Raw genomic sequence first — 26,164 nt, forward strand, 5'->3', positions numbered from 1 at the left:
TTGGGCTCGGGCCCTAATAATAACCCTTAGAAGAACAATAGGGCCTTCGCCCTTTTGGGCTCGGGCCCTAATTAAAGCTGCAAGCAGCGATGAACGGGCCCTCGCACACGGGCTCACCGCCGACCGGTGGCTTTAGGAACACAGCAAATGGTGGGTAGTATGCTTTTAATACAGTAAAATAGGAGAAATATGTCAAAGTCACTTAAATGTGCCAAATTTCCTGCTGCCAGCTGGTGGCGCTATGCCTATAACTGATTATTGACATGTAGATGTGTTCAGGCCACCACTTTCATCAAACATATGAAGTTTGGTGCAGATTGACCTTGGTATGTTTAAGTTAGTGAAAGATATGATATATCCTGCTGCCAACAGGTGGCGCTATGATAATATCTGAATATTGGTCTTTAGGTGTCTTCAGGCCAGGACTCTCACCAAACCTGTGAAGTTTGAGGCAGATTGGACATTTTATGGCTGAGTTATAACAACTTCTATGTCCATGGAGAAACATCAAACTTTGTCATGCAGCCACAGACACGCCCTTAAACAAAAACTCAAGATCTTCGCAATTTAACATCTCTAAGGCCTCTAGATCAGACTGACCAAATATAATGTTGATATCATTAAATCTCTAGGAGGAGTTTGATACAAGTCATTTCCTGTTGCCAACAGGTGGCGCTGTGATTGTAATAGAATATTGGCCTTCAGATGTATTCAGGCCAGGACTCTTATCGATTATGTGAAGTTTGAGGCAAATCGGACATTTTATGGCTGAGTTATAACAAGTTTTATATCCATGGTGAGACCTCGAAATTTGTCAGGCCGCCACGGACACGCCCTTCAACAAAAACTCAAGATCTTCGCAATTTAACATCGCTAAAGCCTTTTTATTAGACTGACCGATTTTGGTGTTGATCTGATTAAATCTCTTGGAGGAGTTTGTTGCAGAGTACAGCATGACACTTCCTGTTGCCAGCAGGTGGCGCTATGAGTAAAACTGAATATGGGCATGTAGATGTCATTAGGTCAGGAGTGTTATCACACATGAGAAGTTTGGGACAGATCGGACATTGTATGCCTGAGTTATAGCAACTTCCTTTTTCATGGCGAAACATCGAAATTTGCGAGGCCGCCATGGACACGCCCTCCGATGAAAACTCTAGATCTTCACAATTTAACGTCACAAAGGGCTTTAGACTAGACTCTGCAAATTTGGCGTTGATCCGAATAAATCTCTAGGAGGAGTTCGTTCAAGTATGACGCCTGAAAATGGCAAAAATGACACAAATTTTGTTGAGAATATTAATATTAACCGACTTCCTGTTGGGTTCCGGATTTTGCTCCAAGAGGCTTTTTTTTAGGTATTGGTGTGTTACATGTGTGTACCGATTTCCGTGCATGTACGTGAATCACAGCTGAAAGCGCACACCGCTGAACGTCTAAAGGTGGCGCTGTCGAGCCATTTTGCCACACCCACTTCTGAAACCCATATCAGACGTAAATTTTCGCCAGGTTTGATGTGTGTGCAAAGTTTCATGAGATTTCGGGTATGTCTAAGCCCTCAAAAATGCGATTCATTTTGGAGAAGAATAATAATAATAATAATAATAATAATAATAATAATAATAATAATAAACGGAGCAGATTCAATAGGGTCCTCACACCATCGGTGCTCGGGCCCTAATAAGAAACGGAGCAGATCCAATAGGGTCCTCACACCATCGGTGCTCGGGCCCTAATTAAAGCTGCAAGCAGCGATGAACGGGCCCTCGCACACGGGCTCACCGCCGACCGGTGGCTTTAGGAACACAGCAAATGGTGGGTAGTATGCTTTTAATACAGTAAAAATAGGAGAAATATGTCAAAGTCACTTAAATGTGCCAAATTTCCTGCTGCCAGATGGTGGCGATATGCCTATAACTGATTATTGGCATGTAGATGTGTTCAGGCCACCACTTTCATCAAACATATGAAGTTTGGTGCAGATTGACCTTGGTATGCTTGAGTTAGTGAAATTTATGATATATCCTGCTGCCAACAGGTGGCGCTATTATAATATCTGAATATTGGCCTTTAGGTGTCTTCAGGCCAGGACTCTTACCAAACCTGTGAAGTTTGAGGCAGATCGGACATTTTATGGCTGAGTTATAACAACTTCTATGTCCATGGCGAAACATCAAACTTTGACACGCTGCCACAGACACGCCCTTTAACGAAAACTCAAGATCTTCGCAATTTAACATCTCTAAGGCCTCTAGATCAGACTGACCAAATATAATGTTGATATCATTAAATATGTAGGAGGAGTTTGCTACAAGTCATTTCCTGTTGCCAACAGGTGGCGCTGTGATTATAATAGAATATTGGCCTTCAGATGTGTTCAGGCCAGGACTCTTATCTAATATGTGAAGTTTGAGGCAAATCGGACATTTTATGGCTGAGTTATAACAAGTTTTATATCCATGGCGAGACCTCGAAATTTGTCAGGCCGCCACGGACACGCCCTTTACCGAAAACTCAAGATCTTCACAATTTAACATCGCTACGGCCTTTATATTAGACTGACCGATTTTGGTGTTGATCTGAATAAATCTCTAGAAGGAGTTGGTTGTAGAGTACAGCATGACACTTCCTGTTGCCTGCAGGTGGCGCTATGACTATAACTGAATATGGGCATGTAGATGTCTTCAGGTCAGGAGTGTTATCACACATGTGAAGTTTGGGACAGATAGGACATTGTATGCCTGAGTTATAGCAACTTCCTTTTTCATGGCGAAACATCTAAATTTGCGAGGCCGCCACGGACACGCCCTCCGATGAAAACTCTAGATCTTCACAATTTAACGTCACAAAGGGCTTTAGAGTAGACTCAGCAAATTTGGCGTTGATCCGAATAAATCTGTAGGAGGAGTTCGTTCAAGTACGACACCTGAAAAAGGCAAAAATGACACAAATTTTGTTGAGAATATTAATATTAACCGACTTCCTGTTGGGTTCCGGATTTTGCTCCAAGAGGCTTTTTTGTAGGTTTTGGTGTGTTACATGTGTGTACCGATTTCCGTGCATGTACGTGAATCACAGCTGAAAGCGCACACCGCTGAACGTCTAAAGGTGGCGCTGTCGAGCCATTTTGCCACACCCACTTCTGAAACCCAAATCAGACGTAAATTTTCGCCAGGTTTGATGTGTGTGCAAAGTTTTGTGAGTTTTCGGGAATGTTTAGGTCCTCTAAAATGCGATTCACTTTGGAGAAGAATAATAATAATAATAATTAAAGCTGCAAGCAGCGATGAACGGGCCCTCGCACCCGGGCTCACCGCCGACCGGTGGCTTTAGGAAAACAGCAAACGGTGGGCAGTATGCTTTTAATACATTAAATGTAGGAAAAATAGATCAAAGTCACTTAAATGTGCCAAACTTCCTGCTGCCAGCTGGTGGCGCTATGCCTATAACTGATTATTGGCATGTTGATGTGTTCAGGCCAGCACTTTCATCAAACATATAAAGTTTGGTGCAGATTGACCTTGGTATGTTTGAGTTAGTGCTAGATATGATATATCCTACTGCCAATAGGTGGCGCTATGATAATATCTGAATATTGGCCTTTAGATGTCTTCAGGCCAGGACTTTTACCAAATATGTGAAGTTTGAGGCAGATCGGACATTTTATGGCTGAGTTATAACAACTTCTATGTCCATGGCGAAACATCAAAGTTTGTCAGGCCACCAAGGACACGCCCTTTAACGAAAACTCAAGATTTTCACAATTTAACATCTCTAAGGCCTCTAGATCAGACTGACCAAATTTAATGTTGATATCATTAAATCTGTAGGAGGAGTTTGCTACAAGTCATTTCATGTTACCAACAGGTGGCGCTGTGATTATAACAGAATATTAGCTTTCAGATGTGTTCAGGTCAGGACTTTAATCGAACATGTGAAGTTTGAGGCAAATCGGACATTTTATGGCTGAGTTATAACAAGTTTTATATCCATGGCGAGACCTCGAAATTTGTCAGGCCGCCACGGACGCGCCCTTCAACGAAAACTCAAGATTTTCGCAATTTAACATAACTAAAGCCTTTATATAAGACTGACCGATTTTGGTGTTGATCTGTATAAATCTCTAGGAGGAGTTGGTTGTAGAGTACAGCATGACACTTCCTGTTGCCTGCAGGTGGCGCTATGACTATAACTGAATATGGGCATGTAGATGTCTTCAGGTCAGGAGTGTTATAACACATGTGAAGTTTGGGACAGATCGGACATTTTATGCCTAAGTTATAGCAACTTCCTTTTTCATGGCGAAACATCGAAATTTGCGAGGCCGCCACGGACACGCCCTCCGATGAAAACTCTAGATCTTCACAATTTAACGTCACAAAGGGCTTTAGATTAGACTCACCAAATTTGGTGTTGATCGGAATAAATCTCTAGGAGGAGTTCGTTCAAGTATGACACCTGAAAATGGCAAAAATGACACAAATTTTGCTGAGAAAATTAATAATAACCGACTTCCTGTTGGGTTTCGGATTTTATCTCAAGAGGCTTTTTTGTAGGTATTGGTGTGCTACAAGTGTGTACCGATTTTTGTGCATGTACGATAATCACAGCTGAATGCGCACACCGCGGAACGTGTAAAGGTGGCGCTATTGAGCCATTTTGCCACACCCACTTCTGCAACCCATATCAGACGTCCATTTTCGCCAGGTCTGATGTGTGTGCGAAGTTTCGTTAGTTTTCGGGTATGTCTAGGCCGTCAAAAATGCGATTCATTCCGGATAAGAAGAATAATAATAATAATAATAATTAAAGCTGCAAGCAGCGATGAACGGGCCCTCGCACCCGGGCTCACCGCCGACCGATGGCTTTAGGAAAACAGCAAATGGTGGGTAGTATGCTTTTAATACAGTAAAAATAGGAGAAATATGTCAAAGTCACTTAAATGTGCCAAATTTCCTGCTGCCAGCTGGTGGCGCTATGCATATAACTGATTATTGGCATGTAGATGTGTTCAGGCCACCACTTTCATCAAACATATGAAGTTTGGTGCAGATTGACTTTGGTATGTTTGAGTTAGTGCAAGATATGATATATCCTGCTGCCAATAGGTGGCGCTATAATAATATCTGTATATTGGCCTTTAGATGTCTTCAGGCCAGGACTCTTACCAAACATGTGAAGTTTGAGGCAGATCGGACATTTTATGGCTGAGTTATAACAACTTTTATGTCCATGGCGAAACATCAAACTTTGTCAGGCCGCCATGGACATGCCCTTTAACGAAAACTCAAGATCTTCACAATTTAACATCTCTAAGGCCTCGAGATCAGACTGACCAAATATAATGTTAATATCATTAAATCTCTAGGAGGAGTTTGGTACAAGTCATTTCCTGTTGCCAACAGGTGGCGCTGTGATTATAATAGAATATAGGCCTTCAGATTGGTTCAGGCCAGGACTCTTATCGAACATGTGAAGTTTGAGGCAAATCGGACATTTTATGGCTGAGTTATAACAAGATTTATATCCATGGCGAGACCACGAAATTTGCCAGGCCGCCACGGACACGCCCTTCAACGAAAACTCAAGATCTTCGCAATTTAACATCGCTAAAGCCTTTTTATTAGACTGACCGATTTTGGTGTTGATCTGATTAAATCTCCAGGAGGAATTTGTTGCAGAGTACAGCATGTCACTTCCTGGTGCCTGCAGGTGGCGCTATGAGTAAAACTGAATATGGGCATGTAGATGTCTTCAGGTCAGGAGTGTTATCACACATGTGAAGTTTGGGGCAGATCGGGCATTTTATGCCTGAGTTATAGCAACTTCCTTTTTCATGGCGAAGCATCGAAATTTGCGAGGCCGCCACGGACACGCCCTCTGATGAAAACTCTAGATCTTCGCAATTTAACGTCACAAAGGGCTTTAGATTAGACTCAGCAAATTTGGCGTTGATCCGAATAAATCTCTAGGAGGAGTTCGTTCAAGTATGACGCCTGAAAATGGCAAAAATGACACAAAATTTGCTGAGAAAATTAAAAATAACCGACTTCCTGTTGGGTGTCAAATTTTGCTCCAAGAGGCTTTTTTGTAGGTATTGGTGAGTTACATGTGTGTACCGATTTTCGTGCATGTACGTGAATCACAACTGAAAGCGCACACCGTGGAACGTGTAAAGGTGGCGCTATCGAGCCATTTTGACACACCCATCTCTGAACCCCATATCAGACGTCCATTTTCGCCAGGTTTGATGTGTGTGCAAAGTTTCATGAGTTTTCGGGTATGTTTAGGCCCTCAAAAATGTGATTCATTCCGGAGAAGAAGAATAATAATTAAAGCTGCGAGCAGCGATGAACGGGCCCTCGCACCCGGGCTCACCGCCGACCGGTGGCTTCAGGAAAACAGCAAACGGTGGGCAGTATGCTTTTAATACAGTAAATATAGAAAAAATATGTCATAAGTCATTTAAATGTGCCAAACTTGCCGCTGCCAGCTGGTGGCGCTATGCCTATAACTGATTATTGGCATGTAGATGTGTTCAGGCCAGCACTATTATCAAACATATGAAGATTGGTGCAGATTGACCTTGGTATGTTTGAGTTAGTGAAAGATATGATATATCCTGCTGCCAACAGGTGGCGCTATGATAATATCTGAATATTGGTCTTTAGGTGTCTTCAGGCCAGGACTCTCACCAAACCTGTGAAGTTTGAGGCAGATCGGACATTTTATGGCTGAGTTATAACAACTTCTATGTCCATGGCGAAACATCAAACTTTGTCATGCAGCCACAGACACGCCCTTTAACGAAAACTCAAGATCTTCGCAATTTAACATCTCTAAGGCCTCTAGATCAGACTGACCAAATATAATGTTGATATCATTAAATCTCTAGGAGGAGTTTGATACAAGTCATTTCCTGTTGCCAACAGGTGGCACTGTGATTATAATAGAATATTGGCCTTCAGATGTATTCAGGCCAGGACTCTTATCGAATATGTGAAGTTTGAGGCAAATCGGACATTTTATGGCTGAGTTATAACAAGTTTTATATCCATGGCGAGACCTCGAAATTTGTCAGGCCGCCACGGACACGCCCTTCAACAAAAACTCAAGATCTTCGCAATTTAAAATCGCTAAAGCCTTTTTATTAGACTGACCGATTTTGGTGTTGATCTGATTAAATCTCTTGGAGGAGTTTGTTGCAGAGTACAGCATGACACTTCCTGTTGCCAGCAGGTGGCGCTATGAGTAAAACTGAATATGGGCATGTAGATGTCATCAGGTCAGGAGTGTTATCACACATGAGAAGTTTGGGACAGATCGGACATTGTATGCCTGAGTTATAGCAACTTCCTTTTTCATGGCGAAACATCGAAGTTTGCGAGGCCGCCATGGACACGCCCTCCGATGAAAACTCTAGATCTTCACAATTTAACGTCACAAAGGGCTTTAGACTAGACTCTGCAAATTTGGCGTTGATCCGAATAAATCTCTAGGAGGAGTTCGTTCAAGTATGACGCCTGAAAATGGCAAAAATGACACAAATTTTGTTGAGAATATTAATATTAACCGACTTCCTGTTGGGTTCCGGATTTTGCTCCAAGAGGCTTTTTTGTAGGTATTGGTGTGTTACATGTGTGTACCGATTTCCGTGCATGTACGTGAATCACAGCTGAAAGCGCACACCGCTGAACATCTAAAGGTGGCGCTGTCGAGCCATTTTGCCACACCCACTTCTGAAACCCATATCAGACGTAAATTTTCGCCAGGTTTGATGTGTGTGCAAAGTTTCATGAGTTTTCGGGTATGTCTAAGCCCTCAAAAATGCGATTCATTTTGGAGAAGAATAATAATAATAATTAAAGCTGCAAGCAGCGATGAACGGGCCCTCGCACACGGGCTCACCGCCGACCGGTGGCTTTAGGAACACAGCAAACGGTGGGCAGTATGCTTTTAATACAGTAAATGTAGGAAAAATAGATCAAAGTCACTTAAATGTGCCAAACTTCCTGCTGCCAGCTGGTGGCGCTATGCCTATAACTGATTATTGGCATGTAGATGTGTTCAGGCCAGCACTTTGATCAAACATATGAAGTTTGGTGCAGATTGACCTTGGTATGTGTGAGTTAGTGCAAGATATGATATATCCTGCTGCCAATAGGTGGCGCTATAATAATATCTGTATATTGGCCTTTAGATGTCTTCAGGCCAGGACTTTTACCAAACATGTGAAGTTTGAGGCAGATCGGACATTTTATGGCTGAGTTATAACAACTTTTATGTCCATGGCGAAACATCAAACTTTGTCAGGCCGCCACGGACACGCCCTTTAACGAAAACTCAAGATCTTCACAATTTAACATCTCTAAGGCCTCGAGATCAGACTGACCAAATATAATGTTGATATCATTAAATCTCTAGGAGGAGTTTGGTACAAGTCATTTCCTATTGCCAACAGGTGGCGCTGTGATTATAATAGAATATAGGCCTTCAGATTGGTTCAGGCCAGGACTCTTATCGAACATGTGAAGTTTGAGGCAAATCGGACATTTTATGGCTGAGTTATAACAAGTTTTATATCCATGGCGAGACCACGAAATTTGCCAGGTCGCCACGGACACACCCTTCAACGAAAACTCAAGATCTTAGCAATTTAACATCATTAAGGCCTTTATATTAGACTGACAGATTTTGGTGTTGATCTGATTAAATCTTTTGGAGGAGTTTGTTGCAGAGTACAGCATGACACTTCCTGGTGCCAGCAGGTGGCGCTATGAGTAAAACTGAATATGGGCATGTAGATGTCATCAGGTCAGGAGTGTTATCACACATGTGAAGTTTGGGGCAGATCGGGCATTTTATGCCTGAGTTATAGCAACTTCCTTTTTCATGGCGAAGCATCGAAATTTGCCAGGCCGCCACGGACACGCCCTCCGATGAAAACTCTAGATCTTCGCAATTTAACGTCACAAAGGGCTTTAGATTAGACTCACCAAATTTGCCGTTGATCCGAATAAATCTCTAGGAGGAGTTCGTTCAAGTACGACGCCTGAAAATGGCAAAAATTGCACAAATTTTGCTAAGAAAATTAAAAATAACCGACTTCCTGTTGGGTGTCAAATTTTGCTCCAAGAGGCTTTTTTGTAGGTATTGGTGAGCTAGATGTGTGTACCGATTTTCGTGCATGTACGTGAATCACAACTGAAAGCGCACACCGCGGAACGTGTAAAGGTGGCGCTATCGAGCCATTTTGCCACACCCACTTCTGCAACCCATATCAGACGTAAATTTTCGCCAGGTCTGATGTGTGTGCGAAGTTTCATGAGTTTTCGGGTATGTCTAAGCCCTCAAAAATGCGATTCATTTTGGAGAAGAATAATAATAATAATTAAAGCTGCAAGCAGCGATGAACGGGCCCTCGCACACGGGCTCACCGCCGACCGGTGGCTTTAGGAACACAGCAAACGGTGGGCAGTATGCTTTTAATACAGTAAATGTAGGAAAAATAGATCAAAGTCACTTAAATGTGCCAAACTTCCTGCTGCCAGCTGGTGGCGCTATGCCTATACCTGATTATTGGCATGTAGATGTGTTCAGGCCAGCACTTTCATCAAACATATAAAGTTTGGTGCAGATTGACCTTGGTATGTGTGATTTAGTGCAAGATATGATATATCCTGCTGCCAATAGGTGGCACTATAATAATATCTGTATATTGGCCTTTAGATGTCTTCAGGCCAGGACTCTTACCAAACATGTGAAGTTTGAGGCAGATCGGACATTTTATGGCTGAGTTATAACAACTTTTATGTCCATGGCGAAACATCAAACTTTGTCAGGCCGCCATGGACACGCCCTTTAACGAAAACTCAAGATCTTCACAATTTAACATCTCTAAGGCCTCGAGATCAGACTGACCAAATATAATGTTGATATCATTAAATCTCTGGGAGGAGTTTGGTACAAGTCATTTCCTGTTGCCAACAGGTGGCGCTGTGATTATAATAGAATATAGGCCTTCAGATTGGTTCAGGCCAGGACTCTTATCGAACATGTGAAGTTTGAGGCAAATCGGACATTTTATGGCTGAGTTATAACAAGATTTATATCCATGGCGAGACCACGAAATTTGCCAGGCCGCCACGGACACGCCCTTCAACGAAAACTCAAGATCTTCGCAATTTAACATCGCTAAAGCCTTTTTATTAGACTGACCGATTTTGGTGTTGATCTGATTAAATCTCCAGGAGGAATTTGTTGCAGAGTACAGCATGACACTTCCTGGTGACTGCAGGTGGCGCTATGAGTAAAACTGAATATGGGCATGTAGATGTCTTCAGGTCAGGAGTGTTATCACACATGTAAAGTTTGGGGCAGATCGGGCATTTTATGCCTGAGTTATAGCAACTTCCTTTTTCATGGCGAAACATCGAAATTTGCGAGGCCGCCACGGACACGCCCTCTGATGAAAACTCTAGATCTTCGCAATTTAACATCACAAAGGGCTTTAGATTAGACTCACCAAATTTGGTGTTGATCCGAATAAATCTCTAGGAGGAGTTCGTTCAAGTATGACGCCTGAAAATGGCAAAAATGACACAAATTTTGCTAAGAAAATTAATAATAACCGACTTCCTGTTGGGTTTCGGATTTTGTCCCAGGAGGCTTTTTTGTAGGTTTTGGTGTGTTACATGTGTGTACCGATTTCCGTGCATGTACGTGAATCACAGCTGAAAGCGCACACCGCTGAACGTCTAAAGGTGGCGCTGTCGAGCCATTTTGCCACACCCACTTCTGAAACCCAAATCAGACGTAAATTTTCGCCAGGTTTGATGTGTGTGCAAAGTTTTGTGAGTTTTCGGGAATGTTTAGGTCCTCTAAAATGCGATTCACTTTGGAGAAGAAGAATAATAATAATAATTAAAGCTGCAAGCAGCGATGAACGGGCCCTCGCACACGGGCTCACCGCCGACCGGTGGCTTTAGGAACACAGCATATGGTGGGTAGTATGCTTTTAATACAGTAAAAATAGGAGAAATATGTCAAAGTCACTTAAATGTGCCAAATTTCCTGCTGCCAGCTGGTGGCGCTATGCCTATAACTGATTATTGGCATGTAGATGTGTTCAGGCCACCACTTTCATCAAACATATGAAGTTTGGTGCAGATTGACCTTGGTATGTTTGAGTTAGTGAAAGTATGATATATCCTGCTGCCAACAGGTGGCGCTATGATAATATCTGAATTTTGGCCTTTAGGTGTCTTTAGGCCAGCACTCTTACCAAACCTGTGAAGTTTGAGGCAGATCGGACATTTTATGGCTGAGTTATAACAACTTCTATGTCCATGGCGAAACATCAAACTTTGTCACGCAGCCACAGACACGCCCTTTAACGAAAACTCAAGATCTTTGTAATTTAACATCTCTAAGGCCTCTAGATCAGACTGACCAAATATAATGTTGATATCATTAAATCTCTAGGAGGAGTTTGATACAAGTCATTTCCTGTTGCCAACAGGTGGCGCTGTGATTATAATAGAATATTGGCCTTCAGATGTATTCAGGCCAGGACTCTTATCGAATATGTGAAGTCTGAGGCAAATCGGACATTTTATGGCTGAGTTATAACAAGTTTTATATCCATGGCGAGACCTCGAAATTTGTCAGGCCGCCACGGACACACCCTTTACCGAAAACTCAAGATCTTCACAATTTCACATCACTAAGGCCTTTATATTAGACTGACCGATTTTGGTGTTGATCTGCATAAATCTCTAGGAGGAGTTGGTTGTAGAGTACAGCATGACACTTCCTGTTGCCTGCAGGTGGCGCTATGACTATAACTGAATATAGGCATGTAGATGTCTTCAGGTCAGGAGTGTTATCACACATGTGAAGTTTGGGACAGATCGGACATTTTATGCCTAAGTTATAGCAACTTCCTTTTTCATGGCGAAACATCGAAATTTGCGAGGCCGCCACGGACACGCCCTCCGATGAAGACTCTAGATCTTCGCAATTTAACGTCACAAAGGGCTTTAGATTGGACTCACCAAATTCGGCATTGATCCGAATCAATCTCTAGGAGGAGTTCGTTCAAGTACGACGCCTGAAAATGGCAAAAATGACACAAATTTTGCTGAGAAAATTAAAAATAACCGACTTCCTGTTGGGTGTAAAATTTTGCTCCAAGAGGCTTTTTTGTAGGTATTGGTGTGTTACACGTGTGTACCTATTTTCTTGCATGTACGTGAATCACAGCTGAAAGCGCACACCGCTGAACGTGTAAAGGTGGCGCTGTCGAGCCATTTTGCCACACCCACTTCTGAACCCCATATCAGACGTAAATTTTCGCCAGGTTTGATGTGTGTGCAAAGTTTCGTGACTTTTCGGGCATGTTTAGGCCCTCTAAAATGCGATTCATTTTGGAGAAGAATAATAATAATAATAATAATAATAAACGGAGCAGATCCAATAGGGTCCTCACACCATCGGTGCTCGGGCCCTAATTAAAGCTGCAAGCAGCGATGGTAGGGCCCTCGCACTCGGGCTCACCGCCGATCGGTGGCGAATGGTGGGCACTATGCTATTAACACAGTAAATGTAGGAGGAATATGTCAAAGTCATTGATATGTGCCAATCTTCCTGCTGCCAGCTGGTGGCGCTATGCCTATAACTGAATATTGGCATGCAGATGTGTTCAGGCCAGTGCTTTTATGAAACATGAAGTCTGGTGAAGCGTGAACATGGCATGCTTGAGTGTAAGTCATGACATATCCTGCTGCCAACAGGTGGCGCTATTACGAAATATTGGCTTTTAGATGTCTTCAGGCCAGGACTATTGGCAAACATATCAAGTTTGGTGCAAATTGTACATTGCATGCTTAAGTTAGTGTAAAACAAGTAATTTGCTGTTGCCAGCTGGTGGCGCTATGACTATAACTAAATACTGGCATGTAAATGTATTCAGGCCAGGACTCTTATCAAACATATTAAGTTTGGGGCTGATTGGACATTGCATGCCTGAGTTACAGTAACTTCCTGTTTCATTGCATTAAGAGTATGCTTTAGCACTTAGCTAAATGTTGCTAACATGTTTCTAGCATGTTGCTACCCTATTTAACACTTGTTGATATTTTTAAGATGTTGCTTGGCATCCACAACAGTATTAAACATGTGACTTCCTGTTGCCAGTAGGTGGCACTATGACTATAACTGAATATGGGCATGGGCTTGTGTTCAGACCAGGACTCTTATCAAACATATTAAGCTTGGTTCAGATTGGACATTGTATGCATGAGTTACACTTATTTTTATTTTTATTAATATCATGCTTTAGCTCTTAGCTAAGTGTTGCTAGCAAGTTTTAACATGATTCTAGCATGATGCTAGCCTATTTAAAAATTGCTAACGCTTTTTAATATGTTGCTAGGAGTCCGTAACACCTTTAAACGACACTTCCTGTTGTCAGAAGGTGGCGCTGTGACTATAACTGAATATGGGCATGTATATATCTTCAGGCCAGGAGTCTTATCAAACATGTGAAGTTTGGGGCTGATTGGACATTGCATGCCTGAGTTACAGTAACTTCCTGTTTTATGTCTTTAACAACATGCTTTAGCACTAAGTAAGTGTTGCTAGCATGTTTGAGTACGTTTTAAACTAGTTTAGCACTCAATGGCTTTTTTAGTGTGTTGCTAATAGTCTGTCACAGTGTTAAACATGTCACTTCCTGTTGACAGTAGGTGGCGCTATAACTATAACTGAATATTGGTATGTAGACATCTTCAGGCCAGGACTGTTATCAAACATGTGAAGTTTGGGGCTGATTGGACATTGCATGCCTGAGTTACAGTAACTTCCTGTTTCATTGCATTAAGAGCATGCTTTAGCACTTAGCTAAATGTTGCTAACATGTTATAGCATGTTTCTAGCATGTTGCTACCCTATTTAACAGTTGTTGAATTTTTTTTAAATGTTGTTAATCATCCACAACAGTATTAAACATGTGGCTTCCTGTTACCAGCTGGTGGCGCTATGACTATAACTGAATACAGGCATGGGCGTGTGATTAGGCCAGGATTCTTATCAAACATGTTTAGTTTGGGGCTGATTGGACATGGTATGCCAGAGTTAGAGTAACTTCCTGTTTTATTGTATAATTAGCATGCTTTAGCATATTAGCTAAGTGTTGCTAGCATGCTTTATTATTTTTGTAGCATCTTGAATATTAAGTTTGGGTCAGATTAAACAGTATATACATGAGTTACAGCAATTTCCTTTTGTATTTGTATTGATAGCATGCTTTAGCTCTTAGCTAAGTGTTGCTAGCATGTTTTAGCATGTTTGTAGCATGTTGCTAGCCTATTTAAGACTTGTTAATGCTTTTCAATATGTTGCTAAGAGTCCGTAACAGTGTTAAACATGTCATTTCCTGTTGTCAGCAGGTGGCGCTATGACTATAACTGAATTTAGGCACTGACGTGTGTTCAGGACCGGACTGTCATCAAACATGTGAAGTTTGAGGCAGATCGGACATTGTATGCCTGAGTTATAGCAACTTCCTTTTTCATGGCGAAACATCAAAGTTTGTCAGGCCGCCACGGGCACGCCCTTCGACGAAAACTCTAAAGCTTCGCAATTTAACATCGCAAAGGCCTTATGATGACACTCAGCAAATTTGAAGATGATCGGATAAAAACTGTAGGAGGAGTTCGTTAAAGTACGAGGCCTGAAAATGGCAAAAACTGCACAAAAATCGTACAGGAAATTCAATATAACGGACTTCCTGTTGGGTTTCGGATGTTGCACCAGGAGACTTTTTTGTAGGTATTGGTGTGTTACATATGTGTATCGAGTTTCGTACATGTACGAGAAACGTAGCTCGAGGCGCACTCCGTTGAAATTTTATAGGTGGCGCTATCGAGCCATTTTGCCACACCCACTTTTGAAAACCATATCAGATGTAAATTTTCGCCAGGTCTGATGCGTGTGCAAAGTTTCGTGAGTTTTCGGGCATGTTTAGGCCCTCAAAAAGACTTTTCATTTTGGAGAAGAAGAAGAAGAATAATAATAAACGGAGCAATTCCAATAGGGTCCTCGCACTGTAGTGCTCGGGCCCTAATTAAAGCTGCAAGCAGCGATGGTAGGGCCCTCGCACTCGGGCTCACCGCCAATCGGTGGCGAATGGTGGGCACTATGCTATTAACACAGTAAATGTAGGAGGAATATGTCAAAGTCATTGATATGTGCCAATCTTCCTGCTGCCAGCTGGTGGCGCTATGCCTATAACTGAATATTGGCATGCAGATGTGTTCAGGCCAGTGCTTTTATCAAACATATGAAGTTTGGTGAAGCTTGAACATGGCATGCTTGAGTGTAAGTCATGACATATCCTGCTGCCAACAGGTGGCACTATTACGAAATATTGGCTTTTAGATGTCTTCAGGCCAGGACTATTGGCAAACATGTCAAGTTTGGTGCAAATTGTACATTGCATGCTTAAGTTAGTGTAAAACAAGTAATTTGCTGTTGCCAGCTGGTGGCGCTATGACTATAACTAAATACTGGCATGTAAATGTATTCAGGCCAGGACTCTTATCAAACATATTAAGTTTGGGGCTGATTGGACATTGCATGCCTGAGTTACAGTAACTTCCTGTTTCATTGCATTAAGAGTATGCTTTAGCACTTAGCTAAATGTTGCTAACATGTTTCTAGCATGTTGCTACCCTATTTAACACTTGTTGATATTTTTAAGATGTTGCTTGGCATCCACAACAGTATTAAACATGTGACTTCCTGTTGCCAGTAGGTGGTACTATGACTATAACTGAATATGGGCATGGGCTTGTGTTCAGACCAGGACTCTTATCAAACATATTAAGCTTGGGTCAGATTGGACATTGTATGCATGAGTTACACTTATTTTTCTTTGTATTAATATCATGCTTTAGCTCTTAGCTAAGTGTTGCTAGCATGTTTTAACATGATTCTAGCATGATGCTAGCCTATTTAAAAATTGCTAACGCTTTTTAATATGTTGCTAGGAGTCCGTAACACCTTTAAACGACACTTCCTGTTGTCAGAAGGTGGCGCTGTGACTATAACTGAATATGGGCATGTATATATCTTCAGGCCAGGAGTCTTATCAAACATGTGAAGTTTGGGGATGATTGGACATTGCATGCCTGAGTTACAGTAACTTCCTGTTTTATGTCTTTAACAACATGCTTTAGCACTAAGTAAGTGTTGCTAGCATGTTTGAGTACGTTTTAAACTAGTTTAGCACTCAATGGCTTTTTTAGTGTGTTGCTAATAGTGTGTCACAGTGTTAAACATGTCACTTCCTGTTGACAGTAGGTGGCGCTATAACTATAACTGAATATTGGCATGTAGACATCTTCAGGCCAGGACTGTTATCAAACATGTGAAGTTTGGGGCTGATTGGACATTGCATGCCTGAGTTACAGTAACTTCCTGTTTCATTGCATTAAGAGCATGCTTTAGCACTTAGCTAAATGTTGTTAACATGTTATAGCATGTTTCTAGCATGTTGCTACCCTTTTTAACAGTTGTTGAATTTTTTTAAAATGTTGCTAGGCATCCACAACAGTATTAAACATGTGGCTTCCTGTTACCAGCTGGTGGCGCTATGACTATAACTGAATACAGGCATGGGCGTGTGTTTAGGCCAGGATTCTTATCAAACATGTTAAGTTTGGGGCTGATTGGACATGGTATGCCTGAGTTAGAGTAACTTCCTGTTTTATTGTATAATTAGCATGCTTTAGCATATTAGCTAAGTGTTGCTAACATGCTTTATTATTTTTGTAGCATCTTGAATATTAAGTTTGGGTCAGATTCAACAGTATATACATGAGTTACAGCAATTTCCTTTTGTATTTGTATTAATAGCATGCTTTAGCTCTTAGCTAAGTGTTGCTAGCATGTTTTAGCATGTTTGTAGCATGTTGCTAGCCTATTTAAGACTTGTTAACGCTTTTCAATATGTTGCTAAGAGTCCGTAACAGTGTTAAACATGTCATTTCCTGTTGTCAGCAGGTGGCGCTATGACTATAACTGAATTTAGGCACTGACGTGTGTTCAGGACCGGACTGTGATCAAACATGTGAAGTTTGAGGCAGATCGGACATTGTATGCCTGAGTTATAGCAACTTCCTTTTTCATGGCGAAACATCAAAGTTTGTCAGGCCGCCACGGACACGCCCTTCGACGAAAACTCTAAAGCTTCGCAATTTAACATCGCAAAGGCCTTATGATGACACTCAGCAAATTTGAAGATGATCGGATAAAAACTGTAGGAGGAGTTCGTTAAAGTACGAGGCCTGAAAATGGCAAAAACTGCACAAAAATCGTACAGGAAATTCAATATAACGGACTTCCTGTTGGGTTTCGGATGTTGCACCAGGAGACTTTTTTGTAGGTATTGGTGTGTTACATATGTGTACCGAGTTTCGTACATGTACGAGAAACGTAGCTCGAGGCGCACTCCGTTGAAATTTTATAGGTGGCGCTATCGAGCCATTTTGCCACACCCACTTTTGAAAACCATATCAGATGTAAATTTTCGCCAGGTCTGATGCGTGTGCAAAGTTTCGTGAGTTTTCGGGCATGTTTAGGCCCTCAAAAAGACTTTTCATTTTGGAGAAGAAGAAGAAGAAGAATAATAAACGGAGCAATTCCAATAGGGTCCTCGCACTGTAGTGCTCGGGCCCTAATAATAATAATTAAAGCTGCAAGCAGCGATGAACGGGCCCTCGCACACGGGCTCACCGCCGAACGGTGGCTTTAGGAACACAGAAAACGGTGGGCAGTATGCTTTTAATACAGTAAATGTAGGAAAAATAGATCAAAGTCACTTAAATGTGCCAAACTTCCTGCTGCCAGCTGGTGGCGCTATGCCTATACCTGATTATTGGCATGTAGATGTGTTCAGGCCAGCACTTTCATCAAACATATGAAGTTTGGTGCAGATTGACCTTGGTATGTGTGAGTTAGTGCAAGATATGATATATCCTGCTGCCAATAGGTGGCACTATAATAATATCTGTATATTGGCCTTTAGATGTCTTCAGGCCAGGACTCTTACCAAACATGTGAAGTTTGAGGCAGATCGGACATTTTATGGCTGAGTTATAACAACTTTTATGTCCATGGCGAAACATCAAACTTTGTCAGGCCGCCATGGACACGCCCTTTAACGAAAACTCAAGATCTTCACAATTTAACATCTCTAAGGCCTCGAGATCAGACTGACCAAATATAATGTTGATATCATTAAATCTCTAGGAGGAGTTTGGTACAAGTCATTTCCTGTTGCCAACAGGTGGCGCTGTGATTATAATAGAATATAGTCCTTCAGATTGGTTCAGGCCAGGACTCTTATCGAACATGTGAAGTTTGAGGCAAATCGGACATTTTATGGCTGAGTTATAACAAGATTTATATCCATGGCGAGACCACGAAATTTGCCAGGCCGCCACAGACACGCCCTTCAACGAAAACTCAAGATCTTCGCAATTAAACATCGCTAAAGCCTTTTTATTAGACTGACCGATTTTGGTGTTGATCTGATTAAATCTCCAGGAGGAATTTGTTGCAGAGTACAGCATGACACTTCCTGGTGCCTGCAGGTGGCGCTATGAGTAAAACTGAATATGGGCATGTAGATGTCTTCAGGTCAGGAGTGTTATCACACATGTGAAGTTTGGGACAGATCGGACATTTTATGCCTAAGTTATAGCAACTTCCTTTTTCATGGCGAAACATCGAAATTTGCGAGGCCGCCACGGACACGCCCTTTGATGAAAACTCTAGATCTTCACAATTTAACGTCACAAAGGGCTTTAGATTAGACTCACCAAATTTGCTGTTGATCGGAGTAAATCTCTAGGAGGAGTTCGTTCAAGTACGATGCCTGAAAATGGCAAAAATGACACAAATTTTGCTAAGAAAATTAATAATAACCGACTTTCTGTTGGGTTTCGGATTTTGTCCCAGGAGGCTTTTTTGTAGGTATTGGTGAGCTACATGTGTGTACCGATTTTCATGCATGTACGTGAATCATAGCTGAAAGCGCACACCGCGGAACGTGTAAAGGTGGCGCTATCGAGCCGTTTTGCCACACCCATCTCTGAAACTCATATCAGACATCCATTTTCGCCAGGTTTGATGTGTGTGCAAAGTTTCATGAGTTTTCGGGTATGTTTAGGCCCTCAAAAATGCGATTCATTCCGGAGAAGAAGAATAATAATTAAAGCTGCGAGCAGCGATGAACGGGCCCTCGCACCCGGGCTCACCGCCGACCAGTGGCTTCAGGAAAACAGCAAACGGGGGGCAGTATGCTTTTAATACAGTAAATGTAGGAGAAATATGTCAAAGTCACTTAAATGTGCCAAACTTGCCGCTGCCAGCTGGTGGCGCTATGCCTATAACTGATTATTGGCATGTAGATGTGTTCAGGCCAGCACTATTATCAAACATATGAAGTTTGGTGCAGATTGACCTTGGTATGTTTGAGTTAGTGAAATATATGAGATATCCTGCTGCCAACAGGTGGCGCTATGATAATATCTGAATATTGGTCTTTAGGTGTCTTCAGGCCAGGACTCTTACCAAACCTGTGAATTTTGTGGCAGATCAGACATTTTCAGGCTAAGTTATAACCACTTCTATGTCTATGCAGAAACATCAAACTTTGTCAGGCCACCACGGACATGCCCTTTAATGAAAACTCAAGATCTTCACAATTTAACATCTCTAAGGCCTCAAGATCAGACTGACCAAATATAATGTTGATTTAACTAAATGCAATCAATGCAAGGACTTCAGATAAATGCCAACTGTGAACCAGTATGCTACAAATTGCCTATTTTCTGATGATGATGATAAGAACATGATTCATGATGATAGCAAAATGTTATTATTGCTTGCTTTACGTCCACCACTTCTGCTTAAATGTCATTGTTACCTATCTGAACAATTTTTGTGTGGATATTGCTTTGCTGGTGACTCCTGTTATAAGACATCACTCTTAAGTGCTACATAACTAAGAATCAATAAGGAAGACGGTGCCCAGTTGGCACATGCATTCACAGTAACCATCTGCTAGTTTTGATTTTAAGTTTACAGAATTGAAAGGGTTACACTTTAAAATCAACACACAGACACATACACACAAAATATAAAATGTTGCCATCCAGTTTCATTTGTTAAAATTAACTATATTAGTTAACATGACCAATAAATAAATAGCATTTATTAATGTTAATTAATATTAAGCTAAAAAAAGTATTCATATAAAGTTTATGTACTGTGAATTAACATGAACATGAACACAGTTCATGTGGGTGTACAGCAATACACAATAAAGTGCTCTATAAACGCTTCATTCTTTCAAAATATCTTTAAAAATCAAGTTGAGTATTTTAACGGGGTGATATATATATATATATATATAACTGATCTTAAAATTATGGTTTTCAGATGTTTTGAAGAGATAACAGTAACGTTTGTTTTGTTGTCAAAGTCTGTCTTAATTTTTTATTATTATTATTTTATATTCAATAAATAACACTATGTAAATATTGTCTATCAATGAAGATAAATTGATCATGCTAAAAAGTTGTATTTTTAAATCTTTTGCTATGTGACTGAATAGGACAAGTTCATGGTACAGTTAAGTAAAAAATAAATAAAAAACAACAACTGCAAAATACGAACAATGAAAGACTTAGTGACCCTTTATATTTTCTCAAAATATCAGACTCTCAAAGATCAGACATATTTATGTAATTACAATACATACAGTATGTGCATTTTTTGTTCAAAGATGGTCTGTAGGATGGCTCTCTACTCTGTCACCCTCTCTGCCTCTCACCCCTCCCCCCTGCAATAATGAGCTTCTCTGTGCCTGACTGAACGCACACACATACTCTAGAGACATTCACCAGAGTGACAGCAGGTTTCTGAGTTATTTTTTTAATTTTATTTAATTCATTGAAGCTTGTATAAAATTTATATTTCCAGCACTTGCTCAGAATGATTAGATCTCTGTGTGAAAAAAGTTTTAAAGAGTTTGGATGCTGCACTTTAAAGATATAAAAAATTAGGGTTATGTTTTTTACTACATCTTTAAAAAATCACCACGTCAACACCGTTCGAGATATCCAAAATCCGCTCGCAATTTAACATCTTCAGAATCTTCTCTTCATGTTAAAAAAGTTTGGTGTGAACAGCTGGTTGTTCTTAGGAGTAGTGTGAATTTGTTTACAGCCTGATTTTTCAAAAAATCCACCTTCAAATCAAAATAGCCGGCTTTCTGTTGGTCTTAGCTAATGAGTTTGATTTAGAAAGTTGTCCAGATTGATGAGAGCAATATAAGTACAGAGTTTGGTGACTGTAGGAAAAACTAACCCCCCAACTTTTGTCAAAAGATGGCGCTATAGAGTGCCTGCTCCACGCCCATTTATGACCTTTTGCCAGTGTCTAACTATAATTAATATTGATGTGTGTGTTGAGTTTCATGAAATTCTAAGCATGTTATCTGCCTCGAAAAGACAGGAATGTAATTTTAAAGTTTGACACGTTGCCATGGCAACAGCATTTGATTTATCATCGACCCCTTTACATATTCTTTATCGGCCGTGTTTTGACATGATTTTGATGAAGTTTAAAGAAAATCGAGTAAAATTAAGAGGCTGATTTCAAAGCATTTTGAAAATGACACGTTTCCTGCTGCCAGTTGGTGGCGCTATAACTTTGACTCATAATAGTCACATTTATGGAATCGGCATCATACAAGGAACAAACTGGTGAAGTTCCATCAGAATCAGGCAATGTGTGCAACAGTTATTAGACACTTCCTGTTTCTCATTTCTCGCCATAACTTTGTCGCCTTGCCACGGCCAAACCGTTCGAGATATCAAAAATCTCCTCGCAATTTAGCGTCCCCAATGTCTTGAGATCATGCTGACCGAGTTTGGTGACAATCCCATGGAATTCCTGGGAGGAGTACGTTAAATTCCAGAGCATGCGCTTTTTAAACAGCCCTAAATATCTCACTTCCTGTTGCGTGGAGCCCATGACATAGAGTACAAAAGTTGTTCAGCTCGATGAGTTCTATATGTGTACCGAGTTTCATATCAATACGCGCAAGTATGTGTGCGCAGTACATCAAGTTTTCAAACTGTGTTCCAGGGGGCGCTGTAGAGGCCCTGAACCACGCCCGGGTCCCAGCCTCTGTGGCGTCCGGACGACGGCAGATTCCGACGTGTGTGCAAATTTTCAAGAGTTTTTGAGTATGTTAAGGCCCCCAAAAGTGCCCCAACGGTTGAAAAAAAATAAAAATAAAAAAAAAAAAAAAAAAACAAATAAGAATCCTTAGAAGAACAATAGGGCCTTCGCCCTTTTGGGCTCGGGCCCTAATAATAATAATAAACGAAGCAGATCCAATAGGGTCCTCACACCATCGGTGCTCGGGCCCTAATAAACGGAGCAGATTCAATAGGGTCCTCACACCATCGGTGCTCGGGCCCTAATAATAATTAAAGCTGCAAGCAGCGTTGACCGGGCCCTCGCCGTCTGGCAGTCGCCATCCCGATAGCATCAGGAAAACGGTGCCCAGTTGGCACATGCATTCACAGTAACCCTTTGGACTAACCCTAACTGTCTCTCCTCCTGTATGACTCTTTCTCTTGCCACCCATCCCCCCTCCTTACACTCAGCCACTTACCACACAAACACACACATAGAGTGCAGAGCAGAGTGAGATCAGTTATGTTTTTTAATTTTCTTTCATTCGTGGAGTTTTGTATAATTATGAAATGAACTGTGTTTAATCAGAATGAATAGTTATTTGTATGAAAAAAGTTTCAAAGAGTTAGGATGCTGCACTTTAAATATATAATAAATTATTGAAAATTGAAAATGGAAAATGAAATTCTAGGCACGCTATCTGCCTCAAAAACCCAGGAAACAAATATTTGAATGTATTTTGTATTTTTATTTATTTGCCATGGCAACAGCATTTGATGCATCAGAGACGCCTTTACAGACTCTCATCGGCCGTGTTTTTACATCATTCTGATGAAGTTTGAAGAAAATCGAGTACAAATATATTGTTCGTTGTTCGTTCGTGTGTTAGTTCATTAACCATTGTTAACAAAAAAGACCCTATTTTAAATAGTTACCATGTTTTATGATCTACAACCATTTTTAAATATTATTTTAATGATCCATAAGCATCTGTGAAATAATTATAAACAAATATATTAAAAATAAATACATATTAACTTAGTTGATGTATTTGTTTCTCATTCTAATTAAGTGAACTGAGCAGTATAGTGTCATACTTATAAGATTTTTTGTTCTATCAGTGAGAGTCTATATATGTATATAAATCATATAATTTTTCCTTAAAAGATTAAAAAAAAGATTTTAATGCTCTTTAAGCACCTATACAAAATAACTATGTAAAAGTACACTGACAGAACAGTATATATCAACTGATTCTATGGATTATTTTCATTCTTATACACTGAGAATGAGCTAAATAGCATTAGAGGTCAAACGATTCCTTATCTTATGAGGACCTCTAGTGTTCATCCCTGGTACTAGAGCTTTAATCTGACAATTTATATGACACTTTTAATGTTTTTGGGGCCTCTGAGCATGATAACATTTTGAAACTACACGTATTTCCTAAGAATTTCTTGTTCTTTATATGTAAAAAGTTTTGATGAGTTAGAATAATGCAATTTAAAGATATATGGAAATAACTCTCCATCTTTTTTACTGTTACATTCATAAATCACCACATCAACACCGTTCAAGATATCCCAAAGCCGTTCACATTTTAACATCTTCAGTATCTTGGCACCATGTTGACAAAGTTTGGTGTCTGATTCTGCTATGAGTGATATGAATTTATTCAGCTATATTTTTCCAAAAATCCACATTCAAATCAAAATAGCTGACTTCCTGTTGGTCGTAGCTAATGGGTGTAAATTTTTTGCAAAAAAAATCTGGTGACCAAAAATTATTAGGCTGTAGTTAAGAATTGTTAGTTTTATGGACAATTAGAATGTTTTGTATATGCAGACAAGGGCTTTATGATGGGCCTGATTTGAATTTAGAAAAAAATATATATTTCTTAAACATGTTTGAAGTTCTTAATAGATTTCACTGTTGCACATTTAGTCTTTTTATTTTTTTACAGTAATGTGCATTTTGCAGTTTGTTTACATGGTGTACATTGGATGCACATATTTATGACTTCTTGTTACAGTATTCATTTAAAATAAAAGTTGTTTAAAATAAACAACTGTGTGCACCCTATTATTAATGTAGATGTGTATTTCAGTAATAAACTTAAGTAGGGGAGTTTTAAGTTACCAGCATTTATATCAAAATAGTGATCCCATGTCTGCAAAACTAACATTTTAAATGAAATATTGATAGCTAATCGATATCGAATCGAATTGAATCGAATCGAAACCATAAAAATAACAATTGAATAGAATTGCCAAATTGGTCACAATACCCAGCCCTAATTCACATCCTAATGAATAAACAACCAAGAGTTTAAATATTCCCTTCTATCTCCTCCTCTCTGACTCTCACTTTCCACCCATCCCCCCTCCCCACTGTCACCCTAACACTCAAAAAACACACACCCACTTACCACGCACACACATAAGTGCAGAGCAGAGAGGGATCCGATTTGTTTTTTAATTTTCATTAATTCATAGATCTTTGTATAATTATGAAATGAACGGTGTCTGATCAGAATGACTAGTAGTCTGTATGAAAAAAGTTTCAAAGACTTTGGATGCTGCACTTTAAAGATATAATAAAATTACGGCTATCTTTTTTTACTCCGATTTCAATCAATCACCACATCAACACCGTTCAAGATATCCTAAATCTGCTCGCAATTTAGAATCTTCAGAATGTTGGCATCATGTCAAAAAAGTTTGGTGTGAATTGGTTGGTTTTCCCGAGAGAAGTATATAAAATTCCACAGCCTGATTTTTCCAAATATCCACATTCAAATCAAAATAGCCGACTTCCTGTCGATCGTAGCTAATGGGTGTAAATTAGAAATGTTTCTGGCTTGATGAGATCAATATATGTACCGAGTTTGGTGACTGTAGGACAAACTAAACCCCCAACTTTTGTCAAAAGGTGGCGCTATGGAGCGCCTGCTCCACGCCCATTTATGGGCTTTTATCAGTGTCTAAATATCATTAATACAGATGTGTGTGTGAAGTTTCATGAAATTCTGAGTATTTTAAGTGGCTCCAAAACACAAAAATCTAAAGTTAAAGTTTGACACGTTGCCATGGCAACATGATAAAAGTTATCGATAATGCAATTCACAGATTCTCATTGGCTGTGTTTCAACATTATTGAGATGAAGATTGAAGCAAATTGAGTAAAATTAAGAGGTTGATTTAAAAGCATTTAGAAAACGTTGCGCTTTGTGCTGCCAGTTGGTGGCGCTATAACTTTGACTCCTAATAGTCACATCTCTGTGATCGGCATCATAAGATGAACAAACTGCTGAAGTTTGGTCAAAATCAGACAAAGTGTGTTAAAGTTATTAGACACTTCCTGTTTCTCATTTCTCGCCATAACTTTGTCGCCCTGCCACGGCCAAACCGTTCAAGATATCAAAAATCCCCTGGCAATTTTGCGTCCCCAATGTCTTGAGATCATGCTGACCGAGTTTGGTGGCCATCGGTGGAAAGGTCTAGGAGGAGTATTTCAAATTCCATTGCATGCGCTTTTTAGACATCCCTGAATAGCTGACTTCCTGTTTGGTGAAGCACGGACTGTGAGCACGGAAGTTGTTCGGCCCGATGAGGTCTATATGTGTATGAATTTTGGTGACTGTAGATCAATTGGTGTCCGCTCCAGAGTCCCTCAAAAGTCGCAATTTTTAACGCTGTGCCACGCCCCCCCCCCAGGTGACCCCCCCATGTCAAAGTCTGTCCGGCCCTGATGGCCGCAGGTTCCAATGTGTGTGCAAATTTTCAAGAGTTTTCGTGTATGTTAAGGGCCCCAAAATCCCCCAAAACATTGAAAAAAAAATAATAATAATAATAATCCTTAGAAAAACAATAGGGCCTTCGCC

Source organism: Garra rufa, chromosome 7 (genome assembly GCF_049309525.1).
Source record: "Garra rufa chromosome 7, GarRuf1.0, whole genome shotgun sequence".
Lineage (NCBI taxonomy): Eukaryota > Metazoa > Chordata > Actinopteri > Cypriniformes > Cyprinidae > Garra > Garra rufa.